The sequence below is a fragment of the Stegostoma tigrinum genome, chromosome 18 (genome assembly GCF_030684315.1).
Source record: "Stegostoma tigrinum isolate sSteTig4 chromosome 18, sSteTig4.hap1, whole genome shotgun sequence".
NCBI lineage: Eukaryota > Metazoa > Chordata > Chondrichthyes > Orectolobiformes > Stegostomatidae > Stegostoma > Stegostoma tigrinum.
This window is the reverse complement of record NC_081371.1, coordinates 51,817,446-51,833,650: the sequence shown is the minus strand read 5'-3', so window position 1 is coordinate 51,833,650 and position 16,205 is coordinate 51,817,446. Positions and strand designations below refer to the sequence as shown.

Genomic DNA, 16,205 nt, shown 5'->3' with positions numbered 1-16,205 from the left:
GGCCCTTCGGCCCAACAAGTCCACGCTGCCCCTTGGAGCATCCCACCTAGACCCATCCCCCACAAACCACACACCCCTGAACACTATGGGTAATTTAGCATGGCTAATCCACCTAGCCTGCACATCTTTGGACTGTGGAGGAAACTGAAGCAGCTGGAAGAAACCCACGCAGATGCAGGGAGAATGTGCAAACTCCACACGGACAGTTACCAGAGGCTGGAATCGAGCCTGGGTCCCTGGCGCTGTGAGGCTGCAGTGCTAACCACTGAGCCACTGTGCCACCCCTTAACAATTTAGTTTGTGCTCAAGGTATTCAGAAGAATAAGGGCATCTGACTGCAACATAAAATCTTGGTGGGGGAAGGGAGGAGGGAAATTCATAGGATGCATGTTAAACAACAACATTTCACCTCCTGGAGTAAATCCTGAACTAAGGGCATACTTTCAGAATAAGGGCTCATCCATTTAATGTTGATTTTAAGGAGAAAATAAGATAAGATATAGCAACAGAATTAGGCTGTTTGACATGTCAAGTCTGCTCTGCCATTCGATCATGGCTGATATGTTTCTCAACTCCATTCTCCTGCCTTCTCCCCATAACCCTTGATCCTCTTACCAACCAAGAACGTAGCTCGCTCTGTCATAAATGCACTCAATGACTTGGTCTCCATAGCCTTCTGTGGCAAGGGGTTCCAAAGATTCACCACCCTCTGGCTGAAGAAATTCCTCCTCATCTCTGTTCTAAAGGGTTGTCCTTTCACCCTGAAGCTGTGCCCTCGGGTCCTAGTTCCTCATACTGGTGGAAACCTCTCCTCCATGCCCATTCTGCCAAGGCCCCTCAGTATTCTGTAAGTTTCAATCAGATCCCCCACTCATACTTTTAAACCCCATCAAGTATTAACGCAGGATCATCAACAGCTCCTCATATGACCAGCCCTTCATCCCTGGGATTGTTTTTGAAAACCCCCTTCCAAGGCCAGCACATCCTTCCTTAGATGTGGGGCCTAAGACTGCTCACAATATTCCTAGTGTGGTCTGACTAGAGCCTTATACAGCCTCAGCAGTCCATTTCTGCCGTTGCATTCTCGCCCTCTTGAAATGAATACTAGCATTGCATTTGCCTTCCTAACTATTAACTGAACCTGCATGTTAATCTTGAGAGAATCCTAAACCAGGACTGCCAAGTCCCTTTGTGCTTCAGATTCTGAAGCCTTTCCCCGTTTAGAAAATAGTTTATTCCTCCCACCAAAGTGCACAATCCAAGTCACTGAAGTCTAATGTACATGTGTAGCAAGCTATTAGGAAGGCTAGTGGAATGTTGGGCCTTATTGCAAGAGGGTTTGGCTACAGCAGTAGTGAAGTCTTGACTTGATTTAATAGGACCTTGGAGGTTTGGTCTCAGGAAAGATATTATTGCCATAGAGGGATTGCAATGAATGTTCGCTGGACTTATTCCCAAGATGACTGGACTGTCTTATGAAGAGAGGCTGGACAAACTGGACGCACATTGTTTGGAATTTCAAAGATTTACATAGGAGGTGATCTCATTGAAATCTACAAAATACGTCAAGGAATAAGTAGGGCAGATGAAGGAAAGATGGCTGCCCTGTTTGGGGAGTCTAAAACCAGGGGAATGATTTAAAAATAAGGGCGTGCCATTTAGTCTGAGATGAGGGGAAATTATTTCACTCAAAGGGTGATGAACCTTTGAATTCACTACAACAGATGGTTGTGGAGGCTCAGTACCCTAGTATCTTTAGGATAGACATTGTTAGATTCCTGAATACCAGTGAGATACAGGGTTCTTGGGTTGGATTGAGTAAAAGGCATTGGAAGTGTTTGATCAACCATGATTATATTGAGTGATGGAGCAGCATGGATGGGCTGAATGGTCTACTCCTGTTCTTAATTTTTTTCCCTAAGGATCATTTATATAGAACATAGAACAGTGCAGCGGAGGAATGGGCCCTTTGGCCCACAATGTTGTGCTGAGCACGATTCCAAATTAAACTCACCCCTTCAGCCTGCCCTAGGTCCGTCTGCTTCCATTCCTTGCATTTTCATGTGCTTATCTAAAAGCTCCTTAAAAGCCCCTATTGTATTTGTCTTCACCGCCACCTCTGGCAGCATGTTCCAGGCACCTACTGTTCTCTGTGTAAAAAAAATTACCCTTTACATCTCCTTTGAACGTTTCCCCCTCTCACCTTAAATACACATTGGGATTCTCCTCTTCAGAAAACAGTGAAGGCTGGGTCCTTGAATACATTTGCTGTGATTGATTTCTGAGCTACGTGGGAGTTGAGGGTAATGGTGGACAGACGGGAGAGTGGGGTTGAGACCATTATTGGATCGGCATTGAGCTTATTGGTGGGCTAGGAAGGCGTGAGAGACCGAACGGCCTCATTCTGCTGCTGTTTGCTTTTTGCCAACACTGCAGCAGTCACGGGGAGCTCCTGGCTCTGGACTGTGCTCGCGTGGGCAGGGAGTGGGGAGGTTGGGTAGGGAGGAAGTAAGTCTGGTTTTCATTTCACACTGCCACACACTGAAGAAGCCTCAGGGTAGCCTTTCCATTAAACACATGGGAAAAGAAGACTCCTATTGTACTGTGTGTGAGGCAGAGGGCTAAAAATAACCCATGTCCAATGGGCCTGTTACCAATGGCGCTGGTGGCCTGTATTGAGTTTCATGACTGCGTACGCTCAGTGGCAACATAAGCAAATCCTAGGGACACCAGCAATATAGCCGCTTCCTCTTTCTCTTGTTTGTTACTTGTGATGATTGATAGCAGAGTGTGTGATTACCCTATAGGAAAATGAGGTTGCCAAGCAATTGAACACATTTGTACAATTGAAGTCATTGGAGTTTCATGGAGTTCCATTGCTCCATGGATGGCAGCTGTGTATCCTGTTCAAACTGTTTACCTGATGTCTCCATGCTGTTCATTCCCGATGCCTGGGTTTCAAGCAGTTGGCTTTAAAAAGAGACGACAAGGTGTGGAGCTGGATGAATACAGCAGGCCAAGCAGCATCAGAGGAGCAGGAAGGCTGATGTTTTGGGCCAAATGGGAGGGGGGAAGGGGATTCTGAAATAAATAGGGAGAGAGGGGGAGGCAGATAGAGGAACGATAATGGAGAAGATAGGTGGAGAGGAGACAGACAGGTCAAGGAGGCAGGGATGGAGCCAGTAAAGGTGAGTGTAGGTGGGGAGTTAGGGAGGGGATAGGTTGGTCCAGCGAGGACGGCCAGGCCAAGGAGGCAGGATGAGGTTAGTAGGTAGGAGATGGGGGTGGGGCTTGAGGTGGGAGAAGGGGATAGGTGGGAAGAAGAGCAAGTTAGGGAGGCGGGGACTAGCTGGGCTGGTTTTGGGATGCAGTGGGGGGACGGGGAGATTTTGAAGCTTGTGAAATCCACATTGATACCATTGGGCTGCAGGGTTCCCAAGCGGAATATGAGTTGCTGTTCCTGCAACCTTCGGGTGGCATCGTTGTGGCACTGCAGGAGGCCCAGGATGGACATGTCGTCCAAGGAGTGGGAGGGGGAGTTGAAATGGTTCGTGACTGAGAGGTGCAGTTGTTTATTGCGAACAGAGCGTAAGTGTTCTGCAGACAAGTCCCCAAGCCTCCGCTTGGTTTCCCCAATGTAGAGGAGGCCACATCTGGAACACCGGATATAGTATACCACATCAGCAGATGTGCAGGTGAACATCGGTGAAGCAGATGGGTTTTTATAACAATCAGCAACAGTTTGATCATTAGGCTTAATTACTTACACTTTATGGGATTCACATGCTGTTACCTCCCATGGTAGAATTTGAACCCTGGGTTTACGAGTTTAGAGATAATACCACTAGGCCACCACCAAACCAATTTACATTGATGTTGTAATCAACACTGCAACTCCTTCTTCCCCCATCTCTTCTATCCCTTCCTCTACCTTGTTTGCATATCCTGTAACCAAGAACGTTGACTTACTAATCCCGTCCATCTTTTAACTAAATCTTAGCCATAGCTGTGATCTTACGCTCCCTATCTATGTCCCTCAGCTCATGTATCGTATTCCTCAGGCTCACATTAAAATATATTCCATTTGGTCTCGTTAACATTTCTTTCTTATCCATCCTATGGTACCTCTGCCATCTAGACTGGTATTTTAACTCCATTTCAGGCTTCTCTCGCCTCTGGACTACTTGTCAAAATTCCGTCCCCCTACCAATCCAGCTTAAATCCGTCCCAACAGAACCTGTAAGCCTCCCCATGAGGATGTTAGTCCCATTCCTGTTCAGATGTAACCCTCCAACTTGTATAGTTCCAAGATCCCCCCCAGAAATGGTCCCAAGGCCTCAGGAATGTAAAGGGTGTCCCTCCTGCACCATCTGTCCAGCCACGCAGTCACCTTCTGTTATCATTCTGTTGCTATTCTCAGTACTGCACGGCACCTCTATTTCTATGGAACCTTGTTAGAAAGATGCAGTGGATTTGCAGTGTGATATTGTGGTCATGGATGCTTTGTCGATCTGTCTGTAAGAGGATCTAGATTGAATGGAAAAAAACAACTCTGTAATGTATTCTGATGATACTTGTTGCATTATTTACCCATGACTAACCTCAGTTTACCACTGCTTTGTGTTCTAACTTGAGTGCAGCTTTTGTCCACATTGCATTGAGATCTGAGGGGAAGACTACACTTATTCAGAGAAGGATTTCCAGCTTTGCTTCCTCCCTTGGCTCTTGGGCCTGCTTACCCGTACCTACACAAAACTAGGCTCTGTCGTTTCATGTTGTTACAGTTTTATTGACTGTTTCATCAAATCTGTTTATGCTTAAAGAACATTCTGGCACTCATGAAACGCACAACTGTTGGGAATGTCCTAAAGAGTACACTTGCCTCAAGGGAATAGTTTCTAGCCTTGCGTCACGTCAGCTTTTCAAATTGGCTCCACCTTCCACTTTGTACTGCACAATCATCAGAACACGGGAATTGGCCCTTCGGTCCAAAGAATCTAATCTAATATTTATGCTCCACGTGAGCTGACTCCCACCTTTTATAATCTACCTCCATCAGGTATATGCCTCTTTTCCTTTCTCTCCTTGTGTTGATCAGGCTCCTTCTTAAAGTCTAATCTCCATGGCGATTTGCATGAATTATAAGTAGACTGTCTAAATGCCCCCTTTCTGCCTGTACCTCAGTCCCATTGCTGCTGAAGCCCTCTTTTTGTCACCCACAAGTTTGGCTATTACAGTGACACCATTTTCTGAAAGCAACTGTAAACTTGGGGTGAAAACTTGAGTAAGTCTTGAAGAAAACACAAAAACCATGAGAAAAGGGAAGCCAGACTTGTTGAGAGTTAACCGATGACAAATGTTTGGCATTGTAAACTGCACTAACGGAGATTTCAGTGGCGTGCCAGTCAACGCCAATAGCCAGGGTCTGTTTTCATTGCCTTGATCCACCTGAAGATGAACGGCTCTTTCCTCATTCCATTTTGAAAAGATGAGGCGTTGAAAGTGCTTACCTGATACAGGTAACGGACCTGCTTAATATTGAAATCAGGTTCTTTTGAGCTGTAAGGAAGCTGAGTGCCATTTTAGTCCAGAACTGATTGGGGCCAGTGCATGGTGTTTACAAAAATAGCACCATTTTAAGCAAAAGGTTTCGGGAGGATCTGAGGAAAGATTTTTCACCCAGAGGGTGATGAGTATCTGGAACTCACTGCCTAAGAGGGTCATCGAGGCAGGAGTCACCGACAACATTGTTGAAGTGTTTAGTTGAGAGCTTGAAACACGATGGAATACAAGGCTACAGACAGAATGCTGGTGAGTGGGATTAGGATCGATGGATGCCTCAGGAGCAGATGGGCTGAGTGGCTTCTTTTCAGGCTGGATAAACTCTGTGACTCAGCCACAATCATCCTTGTAGCCTGTCCCACCCAACACCATCACAACCTGTCACCCTGGTGACTGTCCCTGGTGATTAGCACAGCCTGAGTATCACGCCTTTGCGCTGTCTACCGAAGCTCACTGGGGGCCTAGATCTTAACATGGGGATCCTGTCTGCTGACCGTGTGCCACAGTTGACTTTGATGAATTTGCTAAGCCTTGTGAGAACAGCCCAACATCGGTTTTTGCTGTTTCCCGAAATGTTTGCTGTGGGAGTTAACAGGCTGCATGAAGCAAAACCATGCCCAAGAGAAAGCAGCAATATCCACCCCCCTCAGTGGCTCCACCTGACAGCAGCAGTTCTTTAAAGCAAGATATATTGGTGTTGAGGGAAAGAGAGAACAAAGTGTGCTGTTCCCTGGCGTTTTCATCTCGGCCAGGATTTTGGCCTTGTTTATAAACCAGCTGCAAGATAAATCGATCCCATCCATTTGTACTATCTGTGAGGCAGTCACTTGTGCATGTGTAAATATAATGTCTGTGTTGTGTGCGTGTAGTATATCAGTGTGTGTGGGTGTGCCTGTGTGTGTGTGTGTGTCTCTGTGCACATGTGTCTGTCTCTGTGTGTGCATGTGTCTCTGTGTGTGCATGTCAGTGTGTGTGTGTGAGTGTGTGTGTGTGTCTGTGTGTGTGTGTCTGTGTGTGTGTGTCTGTGTATGTGTGTCTCTGTGTGCGCATGTGTCTATGTGCGTGTCTCTGTGTGTGTGCATGTCTCTGTGTGCATGCATATGTCTCTCTGTGTGTGTGCGTGTGTCTGTGTGTGTGTCTCTGTGTGCGTGCGCGCGTGTGTCTCTGTGTGTGTGCATGTGTCTCTGTATATGCGTGTGTCTCTGTGTGTGTGCGTGCCTGTGTCTCTGTGTGTTTCTATGTATGTGTGCCTGTGCTGTTTTTTGGGGTCTCGGTTGATGGTGATTGAGGGGCCAGTGAGGGTGGGCTTCGGGATTTCCCGGAGGTGCCCCTTTCATCACAGATGGTGGGTGGGCCTCTCGAAGATGGAAGGTCTTCCACCCTGTGTGAAGCAGCAGCCTGGATTGTAAGAAACAAAGTGAATTTCAACATGCAGGAGTCTCCAACTCCAATTCTTTTTTAGATCACATTTCTGTTGAAATGTTAATATTCAGCTTCCAGCAGACGAATGTGAGAAGGCAGGGCCTACAGCAGCCAGGCAGTGTTAGATGTGCTAAATCTATGCTTCTTATTGCAAGCAGTCTTTAGTTACCTACTAAGTGGGGAAGGCTGGCAACATTAAACCTCTGCTGAAGAGACGTTGGTCTCAATACACAGCACAATTTTATTTCCTTGTTCTTAATAGCTATTTACATTACATTTGAGATACCCAAATACTTAACGGTTTCTTATAAGCAGCCATTATTGCTTGCTGCATTGATGTAGCACCAGAATAAAAACTCAGAAAACTTGTGTCCTGATGGGCTTATCTATTTTTGTTATTGTCTGTGTGACATCAGCATTGCTGATTGGGCCAGCAGTTATTGCCCATCTTCGTTGTCCTTGAGAAGGTGGTGGTGAGCTGTCTTCCTGAACCGCGGCAGTGCACATTTCTGTCAATGGATGTTGTTGACAGGGAGAGAGTTTCAGAATTTTGACCCAGTAACAATGAAGGAATGGTGATATATTTCCAAATCAGGATCGTGTTTGGTTTGGTGAGGGGACCTCAGGGGTGGTGGTTCCCAATTATTTGTCGCCCTTGTCCTTCTAAATGGAAGTGGCCATGGGTTTGGAGCATGTTGTCTAAGGATCTTTGGTGAATTTCTGCAGAGCATCTTGTAGATAGTATTCACTACTGCTACTGAGCGTCGGTGATGGAGGGAGATGTTTGTGGATGTGGTGCCAATCAAGCATGCTGCTTTGTCCTGGATGGTGTCAAGCTGTTTGAGTGTTGTAGGAGCTGCACCCAACCAGACAAGTGAAGAGTATTCTATCACACTCCTGACTTGTGCCATGTAAATGATGAGCAGATTTTGGGAATGAGTAAGTGAGCTATTGCCACATATTCCTAGTCTCTAACTTGCTGTTGTAGCCACTGTATTTACGTGGCAAGTCCAATGCGTTTCTGGTCAATAATAACCCCGAGGATATTGATAGTGGGGACTCTGTGATGGTAACACCATTGAGTGTCAAGGGGCAGTGGTTAGATTGTCTCCCATTAGAGTTGATCATTGTCTGGCATTTACATGGTATCAGTGTTAGTCAAGATTTTTCTAATTTCAAAAATATACTTTGCTCATAAAAAGTAAATATACACACAAAGTTGCTAAAGCAGTTCAGTTCTTTACAGTAGCATATGAAGAAAACAAACAAACATTGGAGTTTGACTCCTTCCAGCAAATAAACCAAAGATTTGTACAAATATTTACACATATTTGAGGTGTCGAGAGGGCTTGAGAATTGAACGGACCCCCATTTAACTTTGGCAGAAAGACCTTAGATGGTGGTCTTTCCCCAGTTCACCTTGGCGACAGCTGCCCCAAACTTTAGACGCTAGTTAACCTTTTCTAGTGCTAACTGGCCTGTACAATGGAGAAAGCCTCTTGAACTGCTTGCATTGCTAGTTGCTGCTACGTATTCACCTCCAGGTGTTGTGTTTTGGGACATGCAAATGTGCAGAGATGTTGCACTGTAGGTTATAATCAGGCAGGTAGGAGCTTTGTTCATAAAAGCTTCAAAAATGTCTTTGCAATCACAAAATATCTGCTTCATGTACCAGCTGCTAGTTTCGGTGACTACCCTGAGGCTTAATTAATCTACAGTGAGCACTTAAAAGACACCCACTGTAAAAGACTGAACCATTTATGAAATTTTCACATTAACCTGTTCAAAGATGTCATTAAACACCTCTGGAGCAGGTGGGACTATGAACACAGGCTTCCTGGTTCAGAGGGAGGGACACTACCACTACGCCACAGAAGCCCCCACCAAACTATTGGTCACAATACCAAACTGGCCACAGACTGGCAAATCCTGATGGGCTTAAATCCTGACTGCGGGGGGAGGTTGACCTTGGGAAAACTGTGCAGTTTTCAGCCTCACCTTCCACAGACCCCTGCCCCAGTGGGGAGTCTGTATTTAGACCCATGTCTTTAGCACTCTGATTACCGCAGGCTGTGGAAATTAGCACAGTAAACCGAATATACAGTTGTGCCCCCATCGCTCTCTCTCTCTCGCTTTCTCTCCCTTACCCCATCACTCTCTCGCTGTCTCTCTTAACCCCTCTCTCCTTCTCTCTCACTCACTCTCTTCATTCTCTCTCTCTCTTCCTCCCCCTCTCTTTCTTTCCCCCTTCTCTCTCCGCCTGCCCCCTCTCTCTTCTACCCCTCCCTCTCTGTCACCCCTCTCTCTTTCTCCCTCTCTCTCCCCTCTCTGTCTGTCTATCTGGCTGTCTCTGTCTGCCTCTCTCTCTTTCTCCCTGTCTGTCTGTCTGTCTCTCTCGCCTCTCTCTTTCTCCCCGTCTGTCCCTCTCTCTCCCTTGTCCCTTTCTCTCCCTGTCTGTTTCTGTCTGCCTCTCTCTCTCGCTGTCCTGCCCCTCTTTCTCCTGGTCTGTCTGTCTGTCTCTCTCTTAAAAACACACACACACACACACGTCTGTCTCGCTCTCTCTTAAACACACACACACATACACGTCTGTCTGTCTGTCTCTCTCTTAAACACACACACACACACACACACACGTCTGTCTGTCTCTTAAACACACACACACACACACACACACACACACACACACACACACACACACACACACACACACACACACACACGTTCAGGTCCTAGTCCTACGACTTACATTCATGGCCACTTTGGATGTGATGTTGAACCAAAGCCATTTCTTTGTGCTCAGGCGGACGTAGAACATCCTGTAGCTCAGTTTTGAAGATAAATGGCAGGGGTTTCCTTCAACAGTTGCTCCCCAGTGAACATTATTTTTGAAAAAAATAAATGAATCAACCATCATGAGTGGAATCTTGCTGTGCATAAACTAACCACTGTCTTTAACAACCACTGATCAGAAGTCCTTCATTGGCCGTGAAGGTCTTTCCAAGGCGTGGAGGTTGTGCTAGGTGCTATACAAATGCAAGTCTGCCTTTCTTTTGTCGAAGCAGCAATAAATCCGTCACCAGGAACAGTGGCAGGCAAAGCTTTTGTTGATTCACCATGTTGGAGCAGAGTAACTTGATCTGCTCCCAACTGTCTCAAACCAGACATTCAAGTGCAGTTGCGCCCAAGGTATTGAGAAATGCCTTGGCAGCGAGCCAGCAACGGCAGCTAAATGTTGAGCCCAGCTGCATAAGCCGAGTAATTTAAACCTGGATCCACTTCTCTTGAGAGGCCCAAAGCAAATCTCAGATCCCTATTGCACTGGTCCAGCGAGAACCCCGGCTTTAATGCCCAATCGGTAGTGCACCCCATCTGATGTAAAAGACATTTGGACAGGTTACCTGAGTAGGAGAGGTTGAGAGGGATACGGGCCAAACGCAGGCAAATGGGACTAGTTTAGCTTGGGAAATCTGTTTGGCATGGACTGGTTGGACCAAAGGCTCTGTTTCTGTGCTGTATGACTCTGAGTCAGAGGGTTCACGTCCCACCAACATTGTGAGTGACCCTCCCACACACTGGAGAGGGAGGTGTCATCTTTCAGAAGAGAAACTGTGGTCCCCTCAGCCCTCTCGAGGGCATGCTGAAGGTTGAGCATTCCAACGAAAAGCCAGAGGTAGGCAGTGCAAAATATTGGGGAGGTAGACAATGCAAAATCAGCAGACAATCTGGAGAAATTCAGCAGATCTGGCAACATCAGTAGGGTTAGAAAGAGAGTTAATATTTCGAGGCTAATGGATTCCATAGCAGAGTTGGCTCAGACTTGAAATGTTAACTCTTTCCCTATCTCCATAGATAAACTAGATCCATTGAGTTCCCTGCAACGCTTTCTGTTTTTATTTCACAACATTTGAAAGGATGCAGAAAAGACTTATAAGGATGTTGCCAGAGTTATAGGGTTGGAGCTACAGGGGGACACTAAATAGGCTGGGGCTATATTCCCTGGACAGTCAGAGGCTGAGGGGTGACCTTACAGAGGTTTATAAAGTCATGCGGGGCATGGATAGGGGGAATAGTACGAGGTTGTTTTTTCCTGGGGGTAGGGCAGCCTAAAGCTAAAGGACATGGGTTTAAGGTGAGTGGGGCAAGATTTTAAAGACACCTGAGGACCGACTTTTTCATGCAGTGAGTGGTGTGTGTATGGAATGAGCTGCCAGAGGAAGTGGTGGAGGCTGGTACATCTACAGCATTTAAAAGGTTTCTAGATAGGTAAATGAATAGGAAGAGTTTAGAAGGATATCGGGCAAATGCTAGTAAATGGGACTAGGTTAATTTAGGATATCTGGGGTTGGCATGGTCAAGTCAGACCAAAACCATACGGCTCTACGACTCTATGATTAAATGGGTCTCTATAACAATCAAAATCAATTTTAATTTCACTAAACAGAGCAATGGGTTTTGAACCTGTAATCAAGACATTAACCACTTAAGCCTCTGGATTACTAGTCTGGTGATGTTCCTACTACATCACTGACTTGGTTAAAGTACCATGACTTCTAAAACAGAATTTGGTCTGAATCTTTGGAGCAAAGATATTCCCACTGTATTTCACAGGCTCCTGTGTTGCTACCTTAAAATATACAGACCAGAAATAGTCAAAGGAACAGCAAATCCGGAGTATTTGCTCCAAAGTTGAGGATTCTTGAGCTTTTCTTCGTTTGAAGTTTTAGAGGAAACAAGGTGTTTCCTGTGTAACATAACAAGAAACTGATAAATGGTGACGTTAGAGATTTGGGGGTGTTTGGGGGGAGTGTGATTGAGGTGGTCCTAAAGCAAATTTATTACACTGTGCTTTAGAGTTCTTCTGAGCCTGGCTGTCTGCTGTTCGTAAGCTTTTTTCCTTAATTGATGTACATTCAAGAATTTTTTTGACTTGGTAGTAATGTGGACTTTAAATATTCACTACACTTAGAACCAAATGAAAACACAAACTGAACTGAACTTGCTGCATCAGTAAAGTTCCCATTGGACTATGTCAGAGGCTGAGAATTCTGTGGTGAGTAACTCACCTACCCAAACCTGCCCACCACCTACAAAGTACAAGTCAGGAATATGATGGAATGCTCCCCACTCACATGGATGGGAGCAGCTCCAATGCCACTCGTGATACTTGACACCACTCAGGGCAATGCAGCCCACTTGATTGGCACCACAACCCAACATTAAAGTGTGCAGAGTGGCAGCAGGGTGTACCATATACATCATGGGCTGCCACAAAAACACAGTGGCTTGATGCAGTGCACTGCTGCTTCACAGCGCCAGGGACCAGGATTCGATTCCCCCTCGGGCAACTGGCTGTGTGGAGTTTGCATGTTCCCCCTGTGTCTGTGTGGCTTTCCTCCCACATATCAAAGGTGTACAGGCTAGGTGGATTGGCCATGGGTGTACAGGGATAGGGTAGAGTGTGGGAGCTGTTCAGGAGAGCTGGTGTGGAGTCCATGGGCAGAATGGTCTGCTTCCACACTGTAAGGATTCTATGATCCTAACTTTGATGGAGTGACCGTGGGAATGTGACTGGGTTAGAATCCAGAAGCCCAGGCTAATGTTCCCACCATGACAGATGGTAAAATTTAAATTATAATTTATTTTTAAAGTGGAGTTTAATTTTTATAAAGAAAGGCTTGAAACCATTGGTCTTGGTTTAAAACCCATCTGGCTCATTAATCCCCATCAGGGAAGGAAATCTGGTGTGGTCTTGTGTGACTCCAGACCCTCTGCAATGTAGTTCACTCCTTGCTACCCTTTGACCCATAAGGGAGGGCTAATCAATGCTGGCTATACCAGCAAGGCCCACATCCCATGAACAAATAAAAACAAAAACACAAATCTTACCTGCCCTGGGTGTGAGTCATAACAGGTTGGAACATGCCCACATCCTATGGTTGACATAAATGAAAACTTACACAAGCTCCTTTGAATGTGCCTTTCAAGCCGGTGACCTCTATGGTCTTGAAAGACAACGAGCAGCAGATATAAGGAAACACCATCACCATCCTGGCTCAGAGCTATATCATTCTTTCTCCACTGTCCCTGGCATAAAACAAGTTGCCAAGTCATTTCTTCTGACAACCGATTCAACAGAGTGCCATGTCATTAGAGATACTGTCTTTCAACTGGGATGTTGTCAGACAAGAGGAAAGAGGCCTCTTGGCTCAGTGGTCATCTCTGCTGCCTCACAACACAAGGGACCAGGGTTCGATTCCACCCCTAGGTTACTGTCAGTGTGCAGTTTGTGCATTCTCCCTGTGTCTGCATGGATTCGCTCCAGTTTCCTCCCACAGTCCAGAAGCGAGCAGGCTAGGTGGATTGGCTGTGGAAAACGTAGGGATACAGGTTTAGGATATGGAGGTCTGTCTGGTTGCTCTTTTGAGGGTTGGTGTGGACTAGATGAGCTGAATGGCCTTTTTCTGCACTGTGGGGATTACATGAAACACTCAACCATTGCAGAAACTGGATGGTTATGTTAAAGTCCCAGGTACAACTCAAGAAAAAGAGGAATTCTCCACAATCCAACACTTGACAAATTGACTATTTTGTTGCTTAGGGACGTTGCAGGGCTAAAACTTAGAGTCATAGAAATATACAGCACGGAAACAGACCCTTCAGCCTGACTTGTCCATGCAAACCAGATATCCTGAATAAATCTAAGAGACATTAAAGACCGTAGATGCTAGAAGCCAGAGTCTGCAAGTGTGAGGCCGGAAAAGCACAGCAGGTTAGACAGCATCAGGAAAGCAGGAAGTCAACATTTCAGGCCAAAATCTGACAAAGGGTTTCAGCCCGAAACATTCACTTTCATGCTTCTCTGACACTGTCTGACCTGCTCTGCTTTTCCAGCCTCACACCTATAGACTCCTATGTAAATCTAGGCAGTGTTTAGCCCATATCCCTCCAAACCCCTCCTATTCATTTACCCAACCAGATGCCTTTTAAATGTTGTACATTTTACCAGTCTCCACCACTTCCTCTGGCAACTCATTCTAAACGTGCACCACCCTCTGTGTGAAAAAGTGCCACATAAATCTTTCCCCTCTCACCTTAAAACCTATGCTCTCTTGTTTTGGACTCCCTCACCCCAGGGAAAAGATGTTGCTAATTCACCCTATCCTTCTCTCTCGTGATCTATGAGATCACTCCACAGTCTCCAATGCTCCTGGAAAACAGCCCGAGCCGACTCAGCTCAAACTCTCCAATCCTGGCAACATCCTCAAATCTTTTTCTGAACTCTTTCGAGTTTCACAATGTCCTTCCTATAGCAGGGTGACTACAACTGCATGCAATACTCCAAAGGTGGCCTCACCAATGTCCCATACAGCCACAACATGACCTCCCAACTCTTATACTCAATGCACTCACCAATAAAGGCAAGCACACCAAATGCCTTCTTAACTATCCTGTCTACCTGCGACTTTATTTTCAAGAAACTATGAACCTGTACTCCAAGGTCTCTGTTGAGCAACACACCCCAGGACCTTACCATTAAATGTATAAAGACCTGCCCTGATTCACCTTTCTAAAATACAGCAGCTCACATTTATCTAAATTAACCTCCATCTGCTACTCGGCCTATTGGCCCATTCGATCAAGGTCCTGTTGTACGCTGAGATAACCTTCTTCACTGTCCGCTACACCTCTAACTTTTATGTCATCTGCAAACTTACTAACCACACCTCCTATGTTCACATCCAAATCATTTATATAGATGGCGAATAACAGTGGACCCAGCGCTTATCCTTGTGGCACACTGCTGGTCACAGGCCTCCAGTCTGAAAAGGAACCCACACCACCACCTTCTGTCTTCTACCTTTGAGCCAGTTCTGTATTCAAATAGCTAGTTCTCCCTGTATTCTGGATTTTCTAAACTTGCTGATAGGTCTACTATGAGGAACCTTGTCAAACGCCTTACTGACATCCATCTAGATCACCTCTATCACTCTGCCCTCATCTATCCTCTTTGTTACTTCTTCAAAGTTAGGGAGACATGATTTCCCATGCACAAAGCAATTTTGACTATCCCTAATCAGTCCTTGCCTTTTCAAATGCATCTTAATCCTGTCCCTCAGGATTCCCTCCAACAAATTGCTCACCACCGATGTCAGGCTCACTGATCTGTAGTTCCCTGGCTTTTCCTTAAATAGTGGCACAACGCTAGCCAACCTCCGGTCTTTTGGCACCTCACCTGTGGCTATTGCAAATACAATTATGTCAAAATACAAGCATCAAAATGTTTTATTCAAAAGAATTAATTGTTACTGTAAATGAAGCCTTTTTGGAGATCCCAGCCTACATGCCTGCAATAAAATCCAACTGTCCTTTCCGAAGCAGGCAGGAATATGCATGGTTTGGAAAGCCCACCTATGCTGTTCAGGTCCCTTTACAGTCTAGTCCCTCTATCTCTCTGCAATGTTCAGCTCCTTTGTACCATTCATTGTGCTCCTCTAGAGTCAGGCTGTCAAGTATCCCTGATTTCCCACTCCTCCACCACTGGCAACAGTCCAGTGCCAAAGTTTCGGGACTGTTAGAAGCCAGTTTTTAACATGCTTTTGGTCACCTGTCCAAATGTGGATCCATGCCCGAAGGGTTTGTCGAGTCAGTACTGACTGAAGCATTTGTATGGGGATTTCTTCAGGTGGAAAAGTGTGAGACTTACGTGTATTTTTACAGACTGTTATATTAGGAGATGCCTGAGGTACCATATACACATGAAGGCTACTGGTCAGTTTACACAATGTGTGTTTACAGATGACGATTAGGGAGAAATCTCTATAATCTTGCTTCAAAGCTGTGGGACATCACCTGATAATCATTTGCATAGAAACTCATCTTTTATCTTCACTTGGGGTTGGCAGACAGGAGTAGGCCTCGTTCCTAAGCACCACAGAACTATATACTGTCATGCTCCCCACACTGCAGATCATAATCTTTCAGACTTTTGCGCTGTTGCTCAATATCACATTAGTCACAGCTTCTGATGGTAATCTTTTACTTGATCGAAACAGCTCCTGCTACAGAAGTGAGATAACAAGGCGCAGAGCTGGATGAATACAACAGGCCGAGCAGCATTAGAGGAGGAGGAAAGCTGATGTTTCGGGCCTGGACCCTTCAACGTTAGTTTTCCTGCTCCTCTGATGCTGCTCGGCCTGCTGTGTTCATCCAGCTCTACA

The 16,205-nt window shown here is 45.7% G+C and overlaps 1 protein-coding gene across 2 annotated transcripts in view; it reads left to right on the top strand.

The window, feature by feature from the left end:
* The window catches only part of rassf3 (Ras association domain family member 3), an 81,806-nt gene that overhangs the window by 12,405 nt on the left and 53,196 nt on the right, over nucleotides 1–16,205 (top strand). The window lies entirely within an intron of this gene.